The following is a 24774-nucleotide window of genomic DNA, read 5'->3' as shown; positions in this document are numbered from 1 at the left end:
CATCTTTTGGAAATTGATCTTAATGCCTAATTTTGGAAAATCCAACCTTTTAAGGACATCAATTTTCTTTGTGAATGAATAATGTATTAGTAAATAAATAAATGTTCTTTCTCAAAATACAGGGGGCATAAGTATACATACCCCTATGTTAAATTCCATAGAGGCAGGCACATTTTTATTTTTAAAGGCCAGTTATTTCATGGATCCAAGATACTATGCATCCTGATAAAGTTCCCTTGGCCTTTTGAATTAAAATAACGCCCCCCCATCATCACATACCCTTCACCATACATACAGACAGACATGGGGAACTTTCCATAAGATCATCTCTCAATGCAAATCAAACCGTAATCAATCTAACTGAAATAACACCATGCCAATCTCTAGTTTCACTAAGTTGAGACATATGATACAGTGGACAAAACTCCATACATTCATTAAAAATAATAAAAAATAATAATAATAATAGACAACTCTTATTTATATAGCACCTTTGATGAAACCCAAGGACACTTATACAGAATTACAGTGGTATACTAAGGAAGCCACTGTATGTATAGTGTTTGAGCAAGAACCAAGTACCAAGATAGGTACCGTAGGTAGACCAAATGTAAGTCTTCAGCTTTCATGACACAAAATATGCCTCATGTTCCTCCTCTGGTGAAATGATGTATCTGCATGGAACTACACAATACAATGATTCCTCTAAGGAAACTAAGAAGGTACAGTAGGGGGAACTCATGTACCTAGTACAATACTTTACCCATCAGTGTAGAGCCATATTTTTTTTAAGCAAACACTACAACACTATGGATTGTCTAAAAATGAAAGCATAGTAATCAATAAGTTCGCTGTCTTAGTAGAAGTACATTATCCTTCTTTCCACTAATATAAACCATTATTTTTATTTTCACATCAGCTCTACTTACCACAAAGTAGTGAAGCAAACACTAGTTAATCAGACTCTTCTTGTGTAACAGCAGCATTTACCAAAATCATGACATTGTTGACCCTTAAAATGTTTAAATCGGGCAGAAAGAGCCGTTTCTGTAATCTACGGTCACAGCAATGATTCCAACGTGTGAGTGGACGGTATTTGAAAAGACTTGTTCCCTGATTATAGTTTTTCAGGTAGTGTCTAACCTAGCTTTAAAGTACATTTACACAGAAATGTTACATTGGCTCATTTCACGTAGGCTAATATATTTTATAATGTCAAAAAGTAACCAGTAATGAGTGGCTTTTATTAATTTATCAATCATAGAAAAATTGTTCCAGCACTGGCACATTTGTAATTGTTTTTCTTACACCCTGGTTGCAATTTTGCGTGCACATGCATCCTAATGGCTTTCTAAAGTCACTCACTGGGCTTGTTGTCCTTTCCCTGCTGGTCACAGTGAGGGTGTGAATGTAGAGACGAAGGTACCAAGGCACAGACTCCAGCAGCAGCACAGGGAAGGACTGTAGGGGTGGTTGTTGTACATCAGCGTGTGAATCTCTCCGTCTGCCAGCCCGTAACCAGCCACAAACGCCACCGTGGAGCAAGGGACGCAGCATGTTCCTGCAGGCAGGGATTAGAGACAAGAAGGTATATGGTCGACCATGTGGAAACATTGCAGCAGAGACAAGAAAACACTAACACTGCATATGCTCAAATTTAAAAGAGAGTTAGAGAACATGATTTGAATGTGTTCTTTTGAAAACAGGACTCCAGTCTGTGGCTAAGGTTGACTTTTGTCTGGATAAACAGTTTCAATCAGTTTGAAAAATTAAGGAACCTCTAGGTAACAAATAAGCACGGTGTTGCTTTGATACAAATGCAACAATCTCGGACACAAGTTGTGTTTTCGTATTTGCTTTGCTCTAATGTTTTTTTAAAAATGGACACACGTTGCAATATGCAGTGTTGGAGCTTTTTAGCTTAAATGTATAATGCAAATCACACACAGTTTAAGCACATATAAACATTTTAAATCCAACAACAGTCACTTCAGCTGCTGCTGTTGAGGACTTTCTATCAGAAAACGAAAACGAATTGCAGATACAATGGTGATGCATACAAACCCAGAGTAAAAGAACAGTAGTTATCATAAAACCAATTGAGATATGACAAACAGTTTGAGTTGACATATTTTGTTAAACATGATGGTAGACATCTCTGTCCACCATCTCCTGGATTACAGACTTCCATCTTTATACTCCCACTCACCTCATTGCATTAAAAAAAATATTTAAAAAACTATATTATAGGAGTAGTACTCAGTATATGTATATTGTATTTACTATATCTTTATATTGTTTTATTATCTTGATATTCATAGATAATCAAATTTAAAGTGTATGCAAAGTTTTTTTTCTTGTAATCTGTATTGAGCTATTTAAATGTATTTTATTAACCTACAGTATCTATCTATTTATCTATCTATCTATCATTTTCCTTGTTTTTGCATTGAATTATTAACGACTACTGCATGTCCAGTCTCTTACACAAAGCTGTGTTCATGCCTTGCGTTTTTACTCACCCCACTGGATTTCCGGATCAACAGATTGAGGGCGGCACCAGTGCCAAAGGTGATTTGCGGGTCAGATCGTAGACAGAAAGGTTGTCTGTCCCCCAGCACCATTGCCTGGCTCAGCAGGGGAGTGGCCGGGTCACCTCCAAACTGCTCCCCCTGCATAATGACAATTCATTCTCTTCAATTGCACTCAACATACTGTGCACAGATATTACCTTCGACACCTTGCTACATAAGTTTCAAATCATCTTAAATGGTACCCTTAAATGGAGTTTTCTTGTATACAGGGTTATGTTTACATTAGTGTAACATATGTGTGTCCTGAGTCCCAATTGTGGTAGTGCATTCCATTTTGCAAAGCTGATTTTTTTTTTAAGCCTGCATAGTTTAAGTCCATGTTGTTGCTTGCAATTGTCTTTTAGCGCATTGCAGCATTTCTTAGCCAGCTCATAAATAAATGCTACAAGGTGTCAAAAAGGAACCTTTGAATATCTGCACCTTCATACTGCTTTGACAGTAAAATGAATCCTCTTTCTGTTAAGTTGCATTGAGGGAAATAACTAATCATTTTGAGTGGATGATAGCATATTATGTGAGAGTCAAACCTGAGGGTTGTCTGTGATGTCGATGTAGATTTTACTAGGGAGGCCAGTGGACAAGCTTCGGTCAGGGTCGAGAGAACATCTTAAACAGAGACCACTCTGAAGGAACAAACAGCTTAAGTTAACTAATGCCAAAAGGGCGTAATCTGTTTTTTCTACTACCACACACAACAAACCTCAGGAACTCTAAACCTAAATGAGAGATTAATGTAGGAAGAATGTGATTTTGCTCACCCGTTTGCCCTGTCCAGGGGTGTGCAGGTCAAAGACCACATTCATGTCTGTCTCAGCTCCCAGGATGTGGTTGTGCACTGCCAGTCCCGGCACGGGTCTGATGTGCACTGCCTGGGAATGAAAACTGCTGTGGAAGAGTTTCTCTGACTTTAACAGGACAGCAAGACCAGCCTGCAAGTGCAACATGAACACATAAAGACAAAAAGAAACTAAGTTAACTGCCGTAACCAACATTTGACACACTGAAATGGTTGTTGAAAATATTATCTTGAGAATTTTTGCCTCAAATGAGGTGCTTCAGACAAAAGCTCATGGATGTCACTATGTGCATCATCAACAAAGCGAGCACACATGGCATTTAAGTACTGCTGTGGTTCTGTGTGACAGAAATGGAGACACACACAACACCACACACACAAGACACCCACCTTGGATCCACATGGCAAGAGTTTCTTCCAGGGTGTCAAATTCTCAGTGCAAACAATCTCCTGGGAGGGTGGCATAGCGAAGAAAGCTGTGGTCCGTCACTTCAAGTGTAACACAAAAAAACAAGTCTGTAAGTAATGAAATGCTTCTTGGGCAGTATCTGTAGCACCTGCATGCTGCCAGAGTTTAAGGTGTCTAATCACACACATACGCTTTTATTCAGGCTCATCACTCAAGTGCTTACAAAATGCAAAGGGAGATTGAAAAAGCCTCTCTGTACCGTTGCCTATACCCAGTGGTTTGAAGGATGCACTGGGCTGAACAGTGTTGGTGGAGTCAATGAAGTTCAGTGAAGCGCAGAAGATCCCTGACAAAACATTTGTCAGCTCCTTCCAGGTACCATCGACACTGAAAAAAGGGCAGAAAATGGTACGAAAATACTAGATCGAGAAGTAGTGCTTGTTTATAGACTTGGTAACCCTGCCCACTCTGCCGCAATTTGATTTTGCCCTGCAGAAATCTCAAATCTATTGAGCTTTGCTTGGTCTGGTGGTAGCCAGACTAGCTTGTTTACCTTTTCTCATAATCCGCAAATACAAAACCTTTCTTTCACCTCCACCAGAAGGCCGTACTACTCGTCACAGAATCCTGGAACCAGACCCAGAGTTACGCCCCAGGAGGGGACGGTTAGAAAAGGCTGCCCCCATTGCAGGTCCTCCAGTAGCCCTGCGTGAAGGAGATGTGAGCTCTCGCACTGAGAACTTGGAGATGACTGGCCCAGGGACTTGGGAAAGAGCCGAAGTGGGACTCTGAGAATACAAAACAACACAAAGAAGAGAAGAAGATTAAAAAAAAAAGCTAAATTCATAACTGAAAGAGCAAAGGATTTTCACTGTTCTCATAAGTCTACACCAAGGAACCACACCTAGGAACCTGGATAAGAACGATACTGAACGTAAAAAAATACGAACTATACTACTGACATAATCGTCATACTTACATGAAGGGTATGAAAACGTCCATATGCATTCTATTAACAACAGTAACACTTTATGTTTGACTAAAATGAATGGCATGTTAAATCACTGCTAACAGTTAGCTTACCTTTGTTTCCTCTCATGAAATCAGCCTCCCAAAGTGTGCGGAACTGGAAGCTGGCGTAAATATCTCCCGAGTGCAGCGGTTGATAACTAGTTCCTCCTGAAAATCGTCTTTAGGCGGTGGTACGGGGGACAGCGGTTTCGGGGAGTAGAAGTGTCTTGTTTGTCGGTGTCAGCATCATCCGGAGTCGCCTCTTCAACCTCAGTTGCTTCCACAGCTGTCCACCGGAGGCTGCTGGCCGTTTGTCCCGCTGTTTTCTGTGGTGTTTGTGTATTGTCGACCGCAGTCACAGGTTATCGGCGGTTAGTGTCGTTTCTTGGCTTTCTGTACAACAAAATGGACAAACTACAAATAATAAGCAGCAAAGCCGAATAGCTGCACCTGTGAGCTGCCATCTTTCTCCTAGGGGGTGGTTAACTTCCGCATTAACGCGTATTCGTGGAACAAGCCAATGGGCTGCTTTCACATGTATTCCTGTGGCACTGATGTGAACCTTCTTTGTTTAGCAAAATAGAGTCATTTTAGATATTTGCGAGTAAATACTAATATGGAAGGATTGTATCCTATTTTAAGCATTATTATAACTTAACAGTATTGTAATAGAGTGTAGAAGTTATTTTAGATGCGAAAGCGTGGCCTTAATTATGCTTTTCATGCAATTGCTGTATTTTAGAGTAGGCGTTTTTATATAGCCTATTATGCTTCTAACAATACGCCTGCAACATGTTTTACGTCCTACCGTTGTATCATAGTTTACAAAATAATGAACAGATTTATGCATTCGTCTGCTTTGGGAGCGAAATATAGACATAAAGAAATTACAACGCTTATAGCCTACTGTGCTAATAGCCTACTGTAGATGTCCCGATCATTGCACCTTTTTGTTTCTGTAAGCTTAGAGTAGGCATACACACTAGGCCTACATCATCCGGTGACCGCTGTCCGGGTTCATTCTAATGCTTTAACATTAGATTCTAACTAATTAACCAATTACAGTCAAGTCATTAATGATCAGCCTATAACAATGCTTGCTCGACTTATGCTGGCATTTTATAGCGTTACCAGATAGCATCTTAAACAACCTTAGTGTGTGGTGTGTGTGTGGGGGGGGGGAGACGCAATAAAAATCATAGACTACTGTGTTGCAAAAATATTGTCACCATAAAAATATAATATTCCGTAATAGCTCAAATGTATCGATGTGTGTCGGATATTTGGTCGTGTTGCTGGACAGGGACGGGCATCATCGGGGGCACATCACCCTCCCACCACACATCATCCTGCACACAGCCCAGACACAGACACACACACGCACACAACGCACAAACACGCACACACACACTGAATTTCTGCTCAGCCATGGTCCCTGGTAGATGCTCAAAGCGGCTGTTGTCAGGCGAAAAATCTGCACTCGCTGCTTCCTCCTGACCTTGCCTGCCTCGTTGGGTTTTCAATATTTTATTCAGGATTCCTGTGCGTCTCCCCCATGGCTACATCGGATGGACTAGACGGCTGCTGCAACGAGGCAGATCTCAAAGTGACCCGAACATACTCACCGAACCGGCATCGATTTGGCTCATGGCACAGGTAAGATAAAAGCGACATTTTTTTCTGGATATTTTTGCTAGCCTATATGCAAGTGTTTTTTATGTTTCCAAATTCTTTGGTGATGTAGCGATCCCCAAAGGCATCATTGCTTGCCCAACGGGATATCGAAACACCGAGGGATAATTAGCGCATATGCTCAACCTGGACGTAAATAAGCGTAATATGATATTAACGCGTTGAGCTTACAGTACCACCTTGCATTCGCATGATGCCAACCTCCAAATGACTCTTGAGCGCGTATATTATCGTCACAAAATCGCATGCATGGTTATGATGTTGGTCGAACGTGTGTCTTATCTGCCAGCATTATAGCCTGGTTATTCAGAAAACACATGGGTTTTGGCTTTAGGTTTGGTGTGTTGCATTTTAAAAGGCACAAGCACATCTTGTTTGATATATGCCTAATCTGACCCCACACATTGACAGCTACCCCTCCACACACACACACACACACCACACAACACACACACACACACACACACAAACCACACACACACACACACACACACACACACACATACACACACAAACACACCCTTCCGCTTTCCCATACTGAAATCAACTGTGTGATCAATGACCGGCTATCCACGTGAAGTATAGGCTAGGGTGAAATGCCCTAATTCAGCACAGCCATGCAAGCGATCATTCACCAATTCATGCATCTTGCAGGTGTGCTTTCAACATGGCCCTTGTTTATCACTCTGTGGTTGTTAGTCATCCCCCTGCCTATGGAATAATGAATTGATCTTTCATTATAAGAAGAGAACACCAGGGAGCAGTCATGTTCTGCACTTCTCTGATATCTCCTGCAAATAGACTTCATGTGGTTCTTGGTTTGCTGTCAATTTCTCACTCTTGAATTACCAATTTATCTTCAGTGCAAATATGTTTGATTTTGTACGTAAGATAGGCTATTTATGGACATATCGTGGGGCTGGAAAGTGCATTGGTTTTAATCCTACGCATGGTGAGTTTTACACACACGAAGAATACTTGACTGAATGATTCAGAATTTTTTTTACCTTTCATCTGTTCGTTAATGCGGCCCTTTATTTTTCACATCTCTCAAATCACACCTGCCTGCAATCATCTATGCTCATAGCACATTTTAATGAACCCTTACTGAATCCAACCCTCTAATGGATGATTTAAAACATCATGAGGATGTGATAATTTCACATTGGGTTTATGACACACCTGAAAAAACAACCAGCAGTTTGGCAGATCTCTTGCTAGTGATGAGAGCTAAAACTATTTGGAACTCTGAATATTAGCCTCTGTTGCTGGCATATGCATCACTGTCAAAGATGTATACACAGTTGTCAATACACTGCAGGACAATGTCAGTGTCTGGTGACCCAAGTACACAACATCACCCCCCCCTCTCTGTGTGGATCATCACTGCACTAGCGTCAGGGACCCAGTCTTTGCCAAGAGATTACTTTGGCGAAGACTGCCTTTTTCCTCCAACACAGTGGCCCTTGCAGCTGCAGAGGCTGACACTGTATTCATCCACTTACTCATCACTGGGGAGAGGAGTCAATAGAAACAGCAGTCTCAGTGCCCTCACAGACAAACACAGAGAATCCAAGCAATGTTTCTCTTGAATGGAAGGCAGTAGTGATACAGCAGGACAAGTCAATCCTGCTGTCCTACGATCCCATCCTATTTCAAAGTGCTTACTTAGGCTCAACTAATGTTACTAACGACTTAACTTTAGTCTTTTATTCGAAAGGAACTGAATGGCGACGTCCTCCTTGAGCTCCTGATTTATATTTCACAGAATTTAGGAACGTACAAGGTTGGTAACAGGAGCAGCAGTGTAACAATTGTTAGTCAGTTTGTTCAGACAAAGACCTTTACATTCTTCTGCTAATAAAGTGTCACTTTCATCAAACTTCCACTTAGTCATTGCAGAGTGTTGACCAGGAGGTGTAGAGAGGACACCTTGAAGCTTTGCGAACAGGGGCGTGTCCAAGCAGGGCTGTCCTGTGCTTCTTCCACTAAGTATTCTCTGTCCTAGAGAAGGATGGACACAGGGAAACACTGGTGAGGAAGATTTAGGCAGGAAGTTTGAACAGAGTTACATCTACACAAATCAGGAGTGAGTAAGGATTGTAAAAAATATTCAGTACAGGAATCTATATATTATATATATATATAATATATATATATATTATATATAGATATAGTATATATAGATATGGATATATACTGTATGTATATGTGTATATATGTGCAGATATGGGTGCGATTTTTACTCTATAGAATGTCATAGAAGGTAATACGTGCTTATCAAAATTTCTCAGAGCCAAAGAGAATTTCTTCAGATTGCTTGTTTGTTGGACAAACACTTCAAAGCCCCAAGTATCAATGTACAATGATACAGAGAGAAGCAGCATTTCTTAGGAACTAACAAATGTATTTCCTTTGTGTGCTCCCTAAATTACGAAATTACAAAATAAATGATCAAACACTTTTGTTTACAGTATTGCTAAAACGATAAGTTGATAATCAAATCAAGTATGTTTTAGAAATACTGTAAGTGCAAATGACCATCTACTTCTTTTTTGAAAACCAGCGTTACAAGAAATGCTGGAATGGAGAACATTGTTTTACTGCCCTTCCATTGAGAAGTCAGAGTGCAGGTTAAACGAAAGAACAATGCCCTCACAGGAATTTGTCATCTTGCTCAGGCAACTTCAACATGTTGGATCTTAGCTTGCATGGCAGCCAAAACCCACAAACACAGAACCAATTTAGCGGTTGTAGGACAGTTTCTCATACCACCAGGCCCGCTGATCAGGGATCTTTAGGTCACAGCCTCCTTCGTACAGTCTGACTGACACCTGGATAATCCTCTAAAATATCACATCAGAATAATCTCTGAAGATTGCAGGTATAAATGGAGCCCCTCATGAACAAGGAGATATATCTACCCTGTGAAAGCTGATATTGAGCTGTAACAATGACTCACCCCAAACCAGAGCAGTGTCTTGTACGTAATAACCTTCCTTTATGCTAGGACAGGCCTTGACAAGGAAATATGGGAAAGTCAGCCGGTCTTATAAATGTGCCCCTCATTTAACACGGCTTTGTTAAAATATGTAGTAGAATGAAGCAAAATTGTATTAGTGCCACGGAATTAGTTACATGATAGTAATGTGTAAAAAAGCAAGCCAGTTTAAGGTTGAATGAGTGAACGAAAATATAGATGTTTATAATATGTACACGAAAAAATAGACCTACACATTTGAGCGTTAAACTAATACAAAACTGACCTGTATGCACACAAGAACTCTATAAACCATTCTATGATGATAAAATCTATCTATCTATTATCTATCTATCATCTATCTATCATCTTCTATCTATCTATCTATCTTTTTGTTTTCTTACATTGGACTACTTATCTATCACTGTAGATCTGGTTGTGATTGTGTCTTGCCCCAAAGACACTTCAGAGAACCTTGTGAAGAGTCACCCCACTCTCTTGCCTGTAGCAAATAGAAGGAACCGCTAGGAGAAGGTTTCTTTAGCTTAACATAAAACCTGGAAACAGGGGAAACAGCTAGCCTGGCTCAGTCAAAGTACTACTCCACTACCAGCCCCAAAACAACAAGTTAAAGTTTTACAGGGGTATGTGTCAGACTATTTCTGAGGTTGCTTGCCAGCTGGTCCCAAGACTGGCTAGCTGTTTCCCCATTTCCAGGCTTTTGCTAAGCGAAGTGAGCTGGTTGTGGCTGTAGCTTCATATTAACTGTAAAGTGCGGTACCGATGTTATCATCTACAGTAGCCTAACTTTCAGCAAGAAAGCCAGTTATGTATTCTTCAAAATAACTTTTCTTTTCTATCTGTTATTCAGAATAATTTTAACCTCCGAGTCAAGAAAACGGGTGTGAAATGTTGCATTCAGCTGTGTCTCAAACGTGTTAACTTGGATACAACAGAGAGAGCAACGTGACTGAGAGGTTTTCAGTCTAAATAAATGGGGAGAAGTGGGAATCTGACACTAGAAAAGTGTTGGGTGCAGCCCTAACTCAAGTGAATTTCTGGAAGTCCAATTTGTGCTCACGGGCCATGTGATGCAACAAGTAACAGGTACATTTCAATCTTGCAAATTTGTGCTTTTTGTTGTTGAATTGTTCTTCAGCTGTCTTCAAGGAGAACACAATATGCAGGTTGCACAAAAAGAGATGATACACATACAGAGCTTACAGTATCAGGATATACTGTAGCTAGATTTTCCTACCTACAGGAAGTCAGCCCATTAAGCTCTTACTTTTGTTTGCAGTAGTGGAGTTGTAATTCCCACCAGTGTCACTGCGTGTTCGTCAGGGTCAGCATTCAGGGACTGTGAGTGCAGTCAAGGCCACCTGTTAGTAGTAGCCACTGAAGAGTTATTTGTTCCTCCATTATGCTGTAAGGTCCCCACAAGGCCAAGGAGAAACATCAGCATCTAGAGTCTGAGAGTAGCTTCCTGGTTGCCTAACAAAATATCTGCCCTCACCATAATAAATGTTGTGTTTATTAATTGGTTTAGTTGAGACTGTGGGAAGCAAAGGATTGTATGATTTAAAGCGGAATTTGAATATATGAAACATGTCTTTCAGCCCATGGATACATGCATGGCTCATCAGTCATTTTATAGTTTACTTGGTAAGGTGGTCGGGCGGTATTATGTTCATAACATTATTCGTTTTTTTATACGTCACTATATACCATCTGAATGAATCATTTTAAAAACATACTTCTATACAGGGTATGTACAATACCTAAATAGTTTAATTAAAAGTATGCTGTATGCTTCATGTGTTGTGGCCTTCACAGTCATCAGGATTTGGAGTGGCCATGGAGGAATGGCATTCGTCCCTCCAGTTAAAATTCTTGGAGAATCAATTTCAAGAAGAATTGAAGCTGTTCCTACTTTTACAGTTAGTTTTTTTTTAATCTGTCACCAGCTTATCGATATGGTTAGGTCAATTCTACCAGAAAATGAATAATGTGCACCTAATACTTGCTCACTGATTTGCAACACATCCACATGGCTTAATTCTATAAAATTCTGGAAAATGTCAGAGAATTGTGGGAATAATTTAGTCACAAGAACGATCACAATTCATTACAAAATAGCTGTCAATGCTTGTTTGTAAAAGAAAAACTGTCCAAAAAGGACATTCAATTTACAAGGCAGCTAATATGTATATTTCAGAAGCTAGAGTCATTAAATGTTTGGCATTTTTGCTTTGTTTTGGTCTTTCTTTCTCCTCTCTGTCTGTAACATAACTGCATGTTGTACCAACTGTACTGACACAATAGTTTAAGCTGCATTTTGACGCCTTGCTGAGATCTGCTCTCTGTGGACGCCTTCACTGTCTTTCAGCCAACCATGAAAAAGGAGCACAAAAAGGATGACAACAACCAAAAGCTCTACATAATGCCTGCTCTCTGTGGAGCGGGAGCAAATTAGGCATTTGACAGTGTTTGAGCCATGTATGGCTATGCCTGTTCAGAGACAGACAGGCAGTTGAACTGACAGCCCTTGGAGATCAAGAGATGAAGACCCAAGCAGCCTTAACAACTGTCAGAGAACCCAAGCTAAAGGCAGTATGTAATGGAGCTAGTATTTAGCCTAAGGTGAGGTTAACTGGAATTCAGGAAGTTTGTATGCAATATGTGTGAAGGTTAAAGAGCTAAGTGATGAAACTCCTCGGGTATTGAGTCCGTAGAAACAGTGGTGACATTTTTGGGAAGGAAAGGAGAAGAAAAACGACAAGGAGGCTTAATCAGTGTGGGAGAGAGGATATGCGGAGAGGGAAACAGAGCAAAGAGAGAAAGTGATGAGGAGGTGGCCTATGTTGAAAAAAAGCCAAGAACTGTCCATATGCTAACTGGCCACGTTGAGATGATGGATAGCCTAGTCTCAGGAGACCATTAACAAAGAGACGGGTCTGTGTGGGTCTGATTTGGAAAGCCTCTGCATACTGGACATTTTCTGTGGGTCCTATGAAGTGATTCCACAATAATGCTGAATTCCTCTTTGTACATTAACTAGATGATTTTGCTCTTCAGGGATTTTTTTCTATATTACTTACTTAGCTTTGGCTGTATCATACGGTGCATCCAAGCGTCTTTAAGCTAATAAAATGTGACAACTTGCAGAGACTTGAAACTTGAGATGGATCAGTCAATGGAGAATATTGGTTGTATTTATCAAGTTCAGTTATTGTTGTGAGCAGGTACTGTTTGGCAACGCTTACTTCTAGGTGCGTTCAGTAAAGCTTGACATCAGAGTTATCATAATCTACTAATCTGCTGAAAAACATGACAACCTTAAGACATTTGTTAGAGAAATTAACTGATGAAAGACCAATTAATTCTTCTATAATAACTTATTTTTTTATCAATCAATCAGTTATTAGACAATGAAATGTAACAATAAAACAAGAAATGCTCTTATTTTCCCATGGTGACATTTTTCTAAAATTTGGAAAACCATAATTACATCCTTGATACTAGGAAAGCACCACATTCTTGTTTCAATTGTGCATAACAATTTTCCTCAATTTAGCCTACCAAATTTCTCTCCCTGCAAATCCTACTAAAGCTGTTTTTCTTGGCCATTTGGGGCCAGATATATTCACTCCAAATATTGGAGCTCTGTTTTTGGTGTCCACCAACTCCTGGAAATAATCTGCCGCTGTAGAAGCTAAATGGTCCACTGTGTTCAGCGGTCAGTCGCTAATGTGTCCGTGTTTGGTGCTGGGCAGGTAGCATGCAGAGGGTAAGGGTTTTTCAGAGGTTTTTTGCGGAAAGAGTTGCCGTTGCTGCCAAAGCGACTAAAGCCGAAAGCAATGAGAGCGGTGCGAGTGAACCAGAACAGTAAAATGGTGAGTTCTGAAACCAAAACAGGACTGAGGACTGAAAGACGCATCATTGCATACATTCTTCTCTCATTCAATAGTCATGTGAATTACCCTTAATATAAAAAATTTAATACAGCTGTGTAGTAAGGCAGGTCTAATACAAAAGGAAAAAGGTCCTTTTTACCTTCTTGCTCCAACCTCTCCAGAGCATTACTGAGCAGCACCTCTGGTGTCTCCTATCTCCCTCTTCTTCCACACACAGAAAATCAATGTATTTCATCTTACACCGGTGCATGGCGCTGTGTCCCTTTCTCCTAACAAACCTGCCAGTTCAGTTAGAGATAGATGAGAGGGCAGAGGGGAGTCCCGGGCCCCATCACCAATAAACACCCTGTCTGGGACAGAGAAAAATAGGGCCCCGCAGGAAGGAGGAATAAATTAGGGATGGAAAGAGGAAGAAAGAAGACAAGCCCAAAGCAGGTAAAGCTTCTAAAGTAAGGGAGGGTTGATGAGGCAGACTGACAGACTTTAACCACACAGATATGAAAGAAAGGGGTGTGAGGTTTCATAGAGTGACTGTTTGATAGGCACTTAACTAACAGTATTATTAAACATCCCTGCAAGGGCCTCTCAGGAGAAAATACATAGCAGATCAGATAACTGTACTAGAAGTAATCAGTCAAAAAGGGAATGAATAGAAGCTTTTCATTTTGTTTTTGGAATGATTTTATGTAAGGTAAAGAGAGTAGCTGGCAGGGAAGTGAATGAAGGGTTAGAGAGTCTTTGGCTGTGTTTAAAAGCACTCTGCTTTTCACTCATTCAATATCCCCCACATAATAAATACTCAATATTTGACTCTATATTTTAAAATGGGCGGATGCATCTAGTGATATGAGAAGTGACAATTACAAACATAGCCTTCTATTTTCATTTTCAATTATTATAGCAGAGGGCGTTTCAGCACCATGGGACAGCATCAGCCTTTCATTGCAGCAGGCGCTGAACCAAGCACGCGGATGTTCAGTGTGCCGATAAGCTGCCCTGGATCCAGGTGCTTTAACTCAGCGGCTCTTGACTGCTGGACCCAAAAATATTTGTTTTTGACACATTAATGAGGAAAACCACATTGTGCAGATCCAGGCACAACTTCTATTAATTTAATCATCCATATGTCCATGTAAGCCAAAAGCTCAAATCCAATCTTATAAAATGGCTAGAACTGTGGCCAAGCCTGTAGTACAGAGTTTTCATTACTGATGATCGAGTGGTTTCTAGCAACTTATCCATCAACATGGTTCACATATGGCCAAAACCTGTTGACGTACAATAATGTCTTTTTTGTCACATCACCCCATGCAGAATCCCATGCATCAGACGCAGGTGGCTTGTTTTTCTTGGGTCACAAAGTGAATGTGGCCACTGGCAGTTATCCTGTCTACCATCAATCCCAAACAGCTCTAAACAACAAATTCTACTGTAGGACTGACTAATATTGCTCCAGACCAAAACAAATGTTCAAAACAGCAACAATTTCTTTCTGTTAAAATCGTTCCAGGCAAGAGATACATAATCTAGATCTGGATCTACGTAGGTGTTATAATTGAGTGAAGGCATAAAACCAACTATAATATATATTAGACACACAGCACATTTCTATCTTAGATCTCTAAACAGAAAACCAGCAAGCAGCGTATTTGTTTGACACCAGTCCTGCGTAGTTGTTCCATGTATGCATGAGATGGCTATTGACATGGTTATACATGGTATAATGACAAAGACAACCATGTATGAACGCATGGCCAGATTAAGTATATCTGGATGTCCCTGACAAATGAGGGTTACTGGACAATGTAGACACACGACTCATGGTCTGTACTGTTGGCACAACAAAAATTAGTGTTGGCCACTGTTCATCCTGGGGATGATCTATTTGAGGTCCGCACATGGTAAACCCAGCTTTTCGGACGAAACATAATGAAATGGCTCCCTGCCTCTAGTTCCAGCCACTGCTCGGGTGATACATCAAGTTGTTTTAATAGGCCGACACGTCCTACACTTGCACACTGAGGGAATCCAATGTGAGTGGCATCTTTGCTGTGGTAACTTGTTTGAAGATTACAGTGCTAACAGTGGTGATTTGTACTGTTCCTGCTGTTACCTCCCATTGTCTTCCCGCATGGGGCCGGGATGTGCTCTCCTCCTGCAGAGTGGACGGGATCCCAGTGGAACTGAGCTATAGATTCTGTATCTAAGTGTAGACCACAAAAACATGCGACACACTCATGTAGTCACACGATGTGGGGTGCAATGAATTGACCCTGATTTCCACCAAGTGTGGAACAGCACTCCGGAAAGCGGTGGAGTCAATAGGTTCCATTATAGTCAATGTGTGTATTTTCACTGACTGCGTTAGTGCGTTTCACGCTGCGTTTCACGCTGCTTTCCGGCGGCGTTCACGCTGCGTTTCACGGCTGCGTTTCACGGTTTGCGTTCCGACTCCGTCATTGCTCCGGCGAGCCACAGCCCTCCGGTGCTGATACGCAGAGCTTCTACTTTTGCCGGATGTTGGAGAGCTCAAAGGAGATTGTGCAGAACAGGAAATCAAGCACAGTAACAAAATAAAACATCTGGTTAATTTCAAAACAAAATAAACCGTGCTCACAACAGGTCCTGGTCTTGCCCTACACCTTGAAAAGGTCATAGTGGGCAGAGATAGGCCTGAAGTCAAACAGGTCAGAGGTTTTGTGGTTCTGTTTATAGAAACTGTACCCTTGATATTGCGCAATCACATGTGAATTTGTGAGATTCGTCGTCGTCCCTGTGAACAGCGGTCAGGCAGTTCCACACACAGTTCCAAATATTCAGACTGTGGGTATGAATGATGGCGGAAAAGCACGCAGCCAAACACGCATCAGAGCGGTCTGCAGGTGGCTGGCAATCAGGATTGGACTCTCCTATGCTGCTCCTCTCTTGTCTATGCACACACTCTTAAAATAAATGTGTCGGCAAGCATAAATCAGTGGAACAACAAGAACAAAAAAATTACACACCATTGCTCACCCACGACTTGAACTTGAGTCTATGACTAGCCTTGTTGAATGAACGCCTACACACATTGAAGACCCATGGTGTATTAACCTGAGCAATAAAGTTTGAGAGTAGCGGCTGCGTCCAAGAAGCAATGACCGAACCATTTACATTTGCTGGGATCTCTGAGGAATTAAAAAAGACTTTTTAGGATATGTTGAAGGAGCTGAAGGTCTTTTGATGACACGTTGCAACAGGAAGCTATGCCTTTTTGTGCTGGGAAAGTCTTTGGAAACTAAGGCACCCGCCACTTTAGTAACTCACGTATAAAAGTGTGTAACCTTCATAATTAAACCATCTCGGGGAGAGGAAATATTTTGCAAGCAGCACGTTGAAACTATGAGGAGCGAATGAGTCCCAAATGAAATCTTTTTAGATTAAGTGATAGACTGCAGGAGCAGCCCAAGTTACAAAGATGGAACCAAAACTTCCTTACCGATTGGAGCAAGCTTTTTATTTGATTAGGCTGACGATCTCTTATAAGGGAACTTAGCCCAACACTTAACGATGGACTCAAGACTAGTGTCTTTCTGGTCACATCAGGGGTTCGTTCTTCTAGTGGTGTTGTGGGTGAGCAGGTGGAATGACATTTTTCTGGGCTCAACCTATCGGTGTGGGTGACAGGAAAAGACTTATCGGAACATTTTCGGCCCACTGCGTGGATGTGATGCTATGACAGTCTTTATTTGGTTGGAATGCAAAGGTATTGTCTGTGTAAATGTGGTCATAAAAGCATCAGATCCGGAGTTGTTTCTTCTTAATCAGTACGTTTATCAGTTGATTATTGTATCATTTTATATTAAATATTATTTCTTATCCCAATAGACAAAAAGCTATTAAAATGAAAAGGAAAAGAGAATATAAACTAAAGTCTGAACAGTTTGGTATTCACTTAAGGTGGCTCCTAAGCGAGTTTGGTGAACGGCAACTTTTGTTGACGTTTTTTTCAAAACGCTATTTTCACAACAACTAGGGTAGCCTGCCCAACCCACCCTCCTCATCCCATCCCCTCCTCCTGTCCTTACGATTCCGTGCCATAACCCTACAATCCCCATCCGCCAAGTCCTTCTTGTCGTTATTGGCTGAAACATATGAAGGCTGTTTGTATGTTGGTGGTGCAGGTGGCACAGATTGTTGTTGTTGCCGTTTAGACCGCCTGGGGTTATACACAGACTGTGTTTTTATCTTGTGTGTTCTGGGGACAGGCAGCTCGCGGATAGTGGAAGATGATTGCCTGTATGTGACAAAAAAATATGTGCCTCAAACTTAAAAAGAGTGAATCGCTTAGAGCACCTGTGAGATTTCCTTTTGTGTGTTGTGTCTGTACTTTCTCACTTGGTTTGAATGTGGGCGAGGCCCAGCTGGAAAAATATGGTGTTGCACATCGTGCACAACACAATATTATAGCCACATTCAAATCAAAAATGTGATGCAGTTAGTGTGTTGGTTCCATTCCCACCCCACCCGAACTGATGAAGCAGATGAGTTTCTGACTGTTAAACTCTTGAGAAGTCAATATAACTAAGGATAAAAAAGTTTTTTGGTGGGGAATTTAACTTGCTTGCTGCTCATTTATTAATGACATATAGTATAAATTAAATAAGATAACAAATGTTGTAGAAAAAATACTTTGGCAAAACTAAATGATTAGTTGTCAGAGATTGAGCTAAATGTTACATAATTACTTTAAGTGGAATGAAGATGTTTGTGCTTTTAAAGAGGCAGGCCGTGGTTTTGAGGGAACAGGGGTGCTGGAGACGCTGATATGATTCCCACTGTATAAGTCAGGCTCAATAACATTTTTAAACATTTCGTGCCCCCAGCTTTCTCAACAAAGGCTTTCAATAAAAGTCCCAAGCTGAACCCAAATCGTAACCATGTTGACATACAGGTGTAATCATTATCAACGACTTGACAAAGCATCAGAGCCACAAAACACATCCTACAAGTTTACAGGCGAAGTAGTACGGTATTCCATGACACTTCACAACTATACTTAATGTCTAAACTGGAGTTTTGGAAACATTATTTTAAGGTACAAAAGAATCTGTGGTTGTGGCTTTAATTGCACTGCTGATAAAGATTGTGGGAATTTCAGTTTTGACAAAAAGTAATAAGGAACATTCCTGTAATCGCCCAAAATCTAATAAGGTAGATGGGTGTATACTTGTCCCAACATCTATCTATCAACCATATTTCATGGACGTGTGAAAAACAGAGGAAACAGCCTATCATTAGAAAACTGAGAAGAACAGGTTTCTACTTTCACTTGTTGATGCTGCAGCAAAGCTAAACACAAAAGCCAGCACACCGTCTCATTTCAACACCAACATATGGTAGCAAACAAGGGCCTGGGCATTTTTCAATTGGTTGGCTGGCTCACTGACATCATTTCATTCTGTTGATGCCCGCATCCCACCCGCTGGAGTTACACTTGGGCTGTAAATCACTTGTGATGTCTGGAGGCTTGACCTTGCACGGACCATGTAGCATGAAACCATGCTATCGGTTTGTCCAGAAACTATTTATTTCATAAACAAGTACAGTACAGATACCATGTTGGAGTGATGTCATCGACACACGAACGCCATTTCACTGAGAAAACAACAGCTAGTTTTGGTTTGTTTTGGCCAGAAAGATTATTTATTAGGGTTATGGACAGCTCGTAGGTATAAAGGAATATTTATTACACTTAATATACATAATTTAATTTAATTGTCATTGTAAAAATGAGACTGGTTGTACTCTAGATGGAACTATTGTCTCCTCGCTAGTGAAGAAGCATTGCAGTTTGAAAAAGGAAAAAGACATACATAAAAAAATAGAAAACACAACGGACATGACCTCTGCAATCCTCAGTGGTGGTTATGGCCATCTGCTAATGAATATCAGTTTCAAGAATGTGTCACAAAAATGCATTTTTATAATGAACTGTCCTGAATAGACGAAGATATTTTAATCATTATCATTTTTATATTCATGTAATGTATTGGTGAAACACAGTCAATGGGATGAATATTGAGGAGTTGGACATGCAATATATACAGGAGGAATTGCCTGGACAACAATGAGAGCAGTGACAAAATAAATCTCGAAGAATGCTTATGCACAAGGCTTTCGAAAGTATTACAAGTCTGTGTTGGGGGGACTTGCTCTTTTTTAGAGGTGACTAGTCATGTGGTGATATTTCTCTGCTTTTCTTTCAACAAATAATCTGCACTTGACTACCATTCTGATCGAAGCCTTTGTCCCTCATTCAATTCTCATTTTTGTCATGCCTCAGCCCTGCTCTCACTATCTCCTGCGAGTTGTTAACTGTGTGCCGTGACTGTGCCTGGGCCCCCGAGGCAGCGGGGTACCAGAACAGATGGCAGCCACAGTGTACAGCCAGGGGGTGTAAAGTGAGGAGGTTTAGCTGGCGTGGCAGAGGGTAACGGAGGTGGTCTATTCAAGGGCACATTGTCAATTGGCCTGCCTGGAAGAAGCAGGGTGGCTTTAGGAAAACCACAGGGCCACCGTTGGGCATGGTAAAGATTGATGGGAGTCAAGGTTCATCATGATGTTTTTATAGCTGGGATGAGACCACGGAAGCACCAAACAGTGTGTGAGCAGAAAGGTGCACGTTAGATTATTTTTGGGTAATAGCAACAGGTTTGTTCAGTGGGGCCTGTGGCAGGGGACGTGTAGTGACACGATTGACACCAGACTATTATCGAGTTGTGTGAGGCTTTGTGAGGCTTTATGACACCAGCCCTGACTTTAGGCAAAATGTAATGCTGGCATGGCAACGTGCTCACAATGACAATGCTAAGAAAAGCTCATTTTTACCAGGTTATGTGTTTACCAGTAACAATTTTAGTTTGCATGTGGAATGCTAACATTGCTAAATCAGCACTAAATACAAGTAAGAGTAGGCTGATGGGAATGTCATGACTTTTGTAGGTAGTTGGTCATAAACAGTGTGGAAAGTTTAAACTATCCTACCAAATGGCTAAAAAACTTCCTATTTTGGACTCTGTGCTCGTGGTGTGCTAAGTGTGTGTGTCGGTCTTATAAGTAACAGAACTCTAAATAATGAATCATATATTGAGAACAATATGTAGGCATAAGATGAAGCAAGCGATAAAGCTTTGATGTTGCGGAAGGGGTATGTGGTCTATTTTTGTTTTATACAAAATTACTTATTTTATACATCAAGGCACTTTTGGAATTATGATGACATTGTTACAAGAGGGCAAAATGGATCGTACCAGTACTTAAACAATCAGAAAATCTGGCAATGTAATGAGGGCGTAGAAGAAAGTTACAAAAAAGGATCCTCAAAGTTCAATAGTTACAGTTACAGTCATCCGAATTTAGCTGCCGACAAGAATAATAGTATTTCGAATCATTTGACAACCCTCCGAGGGCGTTTTCTACTGGCAGAGATCTGAGTGTGATTGTGGAGTTTACAACACCTGCTTGCAAAATAAGATGATGACAGTACAATGTGTCAAGTACTTGTAATGCATTCGAAAGTGCAAACATCGTTGACTAATTTGGGGGGAGTCCCAGTAAACTATAGATTAATCTGTAGTAGTGTTGTTTTATTCTAATGTATCTTTTAATACTACAGAGAGAGCTTTAAAAACATTAAACCCACACATTAGATCCAACTTTACAGAAACAAGCCTGCCTAGAAGGCTTTACTTGCTGAAACTGTGCATTGATATTATCCATCCCATCAATGTGAATCCCTTAATTGCAAAAATCTGAAAAGGCACATACAGATTCAGAGTTGTATCATGCCCTAAACATCTTTGCCTTTGTGATGTCCAGTGTTTTCAACAGTTTGCCCACATGATGGCACTGGAGAAATGGGTGTGCTCAGTGGTGTACATGTGGTAAGATCGTGTGATCATGAATGTGCTGACAGCTGGTTAAGTGGGGTGTGGTCCCTGGGGAACACAAGCCCACTCTGATGTAGCCTTCTTGCCAAGTCCATTCTATATTGCCTACTTTATCCATCAAATCATTTTGGAAATCACATGCACTAAGCAGAATAGAAGTGTAGCATTCAAAGTTGATATTTGCCTGGCACCCCTGAGCTTGTTTATGAATTATATTATTTTTCTATTGGGAATTTAATCTTTAACTTGTGTAAGCCGCCATCACCTGATTGGAATACAATGTGTGGAGACTTGCGTGGAGGGACTAGGGGCATAGAGCAAATGGCTATTGGTCTACTGCATCACGGACGTGGATTTAATACAAAAAAATTTTCCTATTTGCGTTAGCATAATAATAGAATCGCACATCATCGCCCTGGTGAGTTGTAGGAGTATTCTGTCTGTGACCACACATGTTGATTAATCCCCTACTCCGGCGGATGAAAGAAATCTCCATGGGCATTGCATTGTTTCAACCTAGGTCCTGTGCTTCTGTTCTTTATATTACAACCACCCCTTCTATGAAAAATGAAGAGTTACTTGATATGCATATAAATAGCTGCTTCATGATAGCTGCCTCCTGATTGACGAGCCCAGATTCTACTTCATGATCTTCGTATAGCAACAAGCCCCTCCTATCACTCCTTCGTCCTCTATTCTCCCTGGAATCCCCTTTCCTCTCTCCCACAGCATCTCTTTTCCGTTGTCTAAACCAGCCGCAGACGGATATCGTCCTCATGTGGCTTCCACCCCCTACCCACAAGGCACGGGTACTATACATGGCTTGAGAAAGTGACAGGCAGTTGTCTGTTCAGGGGGCTCTTCTGCTCTCCTTAAGCTACCGACTGACTGATCTCCCGCTCTGGCTCCCACTGCTGCTGCAGCATCTGGATGGAGACTGTGGTTGGGTAGCTATGGCAACAGCAGCGGGCCTGACCCAACTCCTCTCCCTTTTCTTTGTCTCACACCACACGCTGCCTCTCAAACAGGACCCAACGCCTCTACCCCTCCTGCCCCCCTTTCTTCTCTATAAGCTTTTTCTTGAACGATGGGGCATTCCTTCAGCTTGACCTGGATTCCTGTTGTGTGGACAGTTTTAGTGATGATGACACTGTTGTGAGGGGTGTGCAATGGTCAAACTGACCGGTTCAAGGAACTTCGTGGGTCAATATTAACTTGAAATTTAACCATGTCATCTCCTATAGTATACTTGACTTTCCATCCTGTTTCTGCATTCGTTTTCCATTTCTTATTTCTTTACTTTATCTACTCGTTTCCCAAAATTGTTCTTCTAGCCACTGCATTTGCTTTACTCTGCTCTCTTTTTTCTCATCTACTTCCTCTGCTTTCTCGGATATCCTTTCCTTGTTTAAACGCATTATTATAGCCACAAGCATTTATTTTTATTTTCTCTCCTGTCCTTTGTTTCTTATAGCCTTTCCTCTTAATACTGTTTTTTTTCCTCTCCTTTCATTGTTTATCCTCTTCTGCTCGTCTCTTTTTCCCCAAGCAACCACCCACCATTCCTCTTTTCTGCTCCAGACAATGTGCTAGGGAAAAAGGAAAGGAATGCAAAAAAAGCATGAAAAGAAGTCAGCTGTATTCTCTCCTCCATCACCGATACTCACTCAAAACCTGAGCCCTCTACAACCACCTTCACAATCACTTCCTCTCCACAACCTCCCCATCATAAATACTTGCCTCCTCCTCAGACTGAATATTTAAACAAAGATCTCAGCTCCTTAAGGCAAAAACAGGCTGCAGTTGTGTCACATGGACGCATGTAGCTCTTTACAGGCAGAATGTATTGGAATTTCCTATTTCTTTGGCTATCATTGTGCCTACAACCCAGCAGCACGTTCCACACATGGATCTGTAGACCCCCACTTTCGCCATGAGTCACAGCCTTCTTTAATGAAATACTCAGTCCTTTAAGAAAGAAAGGCTCTCTGTGCCGGGATGGGCAGAAAGAAGATGGGGACATCTCATCTATAAAATATATCATGGATGCATACTCATGATAGACCATAGAAGATCAGCAAGCACTCTTGGGAGCTAAGTGGGATTCCAAAAAAGAAAAAGATGAAAAGATTGCCTGTATGCAAACATAACATGAAAATGACAACATGTGGTTTCAGGCATCCTAGACATAGATCTAGTGTGAATAAACACACACATATCATCATTCCATGGCTGTGGGGGATGAAATTATAAAAATACAGGCATGCTGCTCATGATTCTGCGTTGGATGGCATATGGAACATATGGATATTTGCAATCTTGGAGACCATGAGCACTTGGGGAGCCATTGTCTTTGGGAGAGCTAGGGACAGAAGAACATGATGAACGTGTAGCAGAGGGGTGGTATATTAGAAACAAAAAAGGTGGCACATATACAACAATTAAAACAATTATCCTCTATGCGGTTTCTGGGAAACACCATGGCTTCACACCACTCTGTTGTGTTCCAGGGAAATAGCCTCTTTTGTAGCGTAAGGAGGCTGTCGGGTCTGGGTGCTCAGGTTCCCTGAAATTTGGTAGTGCGAGATTAGTATTAGAACGGTGGTATGGCCCAGTCGGTGGGGGGGGGAGTCACGGGATAATAAAGTTGTAAGGGATTGTGCCTTGATCAAATATTCTTTTCTAATTCAATCTGTTCACAGCATGGAGCATCAGGGTTTATCAGATAAGGTGAGCATACGAATTGTGCTCGGTTTCTCTCCATCCCTCTCTTCTGTCTCTCCACCTACTTTTGACGTTTTTTTCGTTCTTACCTGTGTCCTGACCTCCACTGACTGCTCTGGCTCGCCCTCCCTTTGCATCACATCCCTGCTTTTGTTCCTTATCCACTACATACCAATCACTCTTTCTTACCATATGCATCCTCCTGCCTATTATTGGGACCTCTTTTACTAACTCAACTGTCACTGCAGTAGAGTGGATGGACCAGCAGCTGTGCTGAGATGGTTGTCTGGTGTCCGGGGTTCCACACTCACACATCCGGAGACTGTAAACAGCAAGCTGGACACCCGGGGACGCATCTTCAAGCCATGGAGTGGAGGAAAAAGGAAAAATGAGAAGCTAAAGCAGAGTTCCACAGGTTACAGTGCTGGATGGGTGGGTTGAAGTGATTGTAGAGGGTTCTGTAGATCAAACACACACACACAACACACAAAACCGGACATAAAAACATCAAAAAAACACAAAACAAACAACGCAACACAAACACACACAAACACACAAAAACAAAAAAAAAGACATCAATTTTCTTTGTGAATGAATAATGTATTAGTAAATAAATAAATGTTCTTTCTCAAAATACAGGGGGCATAAGTATACATACCCCTATGTTAAATTCCATAGAGGCAGGCACATTTTTATTTTTAAAGGCCAGTTATTTCATGG

At 41.1% G+C, this 24774-nt stretch overlaps 1 protein-coding gene across 1 annotated transcript in view; it reads right to left on the bottom strand.

Annotated features, from left to right (window-relative positions):
• pigt (phosphatidylinositol glycan anchor biosynthesis, class T) overlaps positions 1–24774 on the bottom strand; it is a 32541-nt gene that overhangs the window by 2504 nt on the left and 5263 nt on the right.

This window comes from Etheostoma spectabile, chromosome 7 (assembly GCF_008692095.1).
Source record: "Etheostoma spectabile isolate EspeVRDwgs_2016 chromosome 7, UIUC_Espe_1.0, whole genome shotgun sequence".
NCBI classification, from domain to species: Eukaryota; Metazoa; Chordata; class Actinopteri; order Perciformes; family Percidae; genus Etheostoma; species Etheostoma spectabile.
Note: the sequence above shows the minus strand (reverse complement) of the source record. Positions and strands in the feature narration are given on the sequence as shown.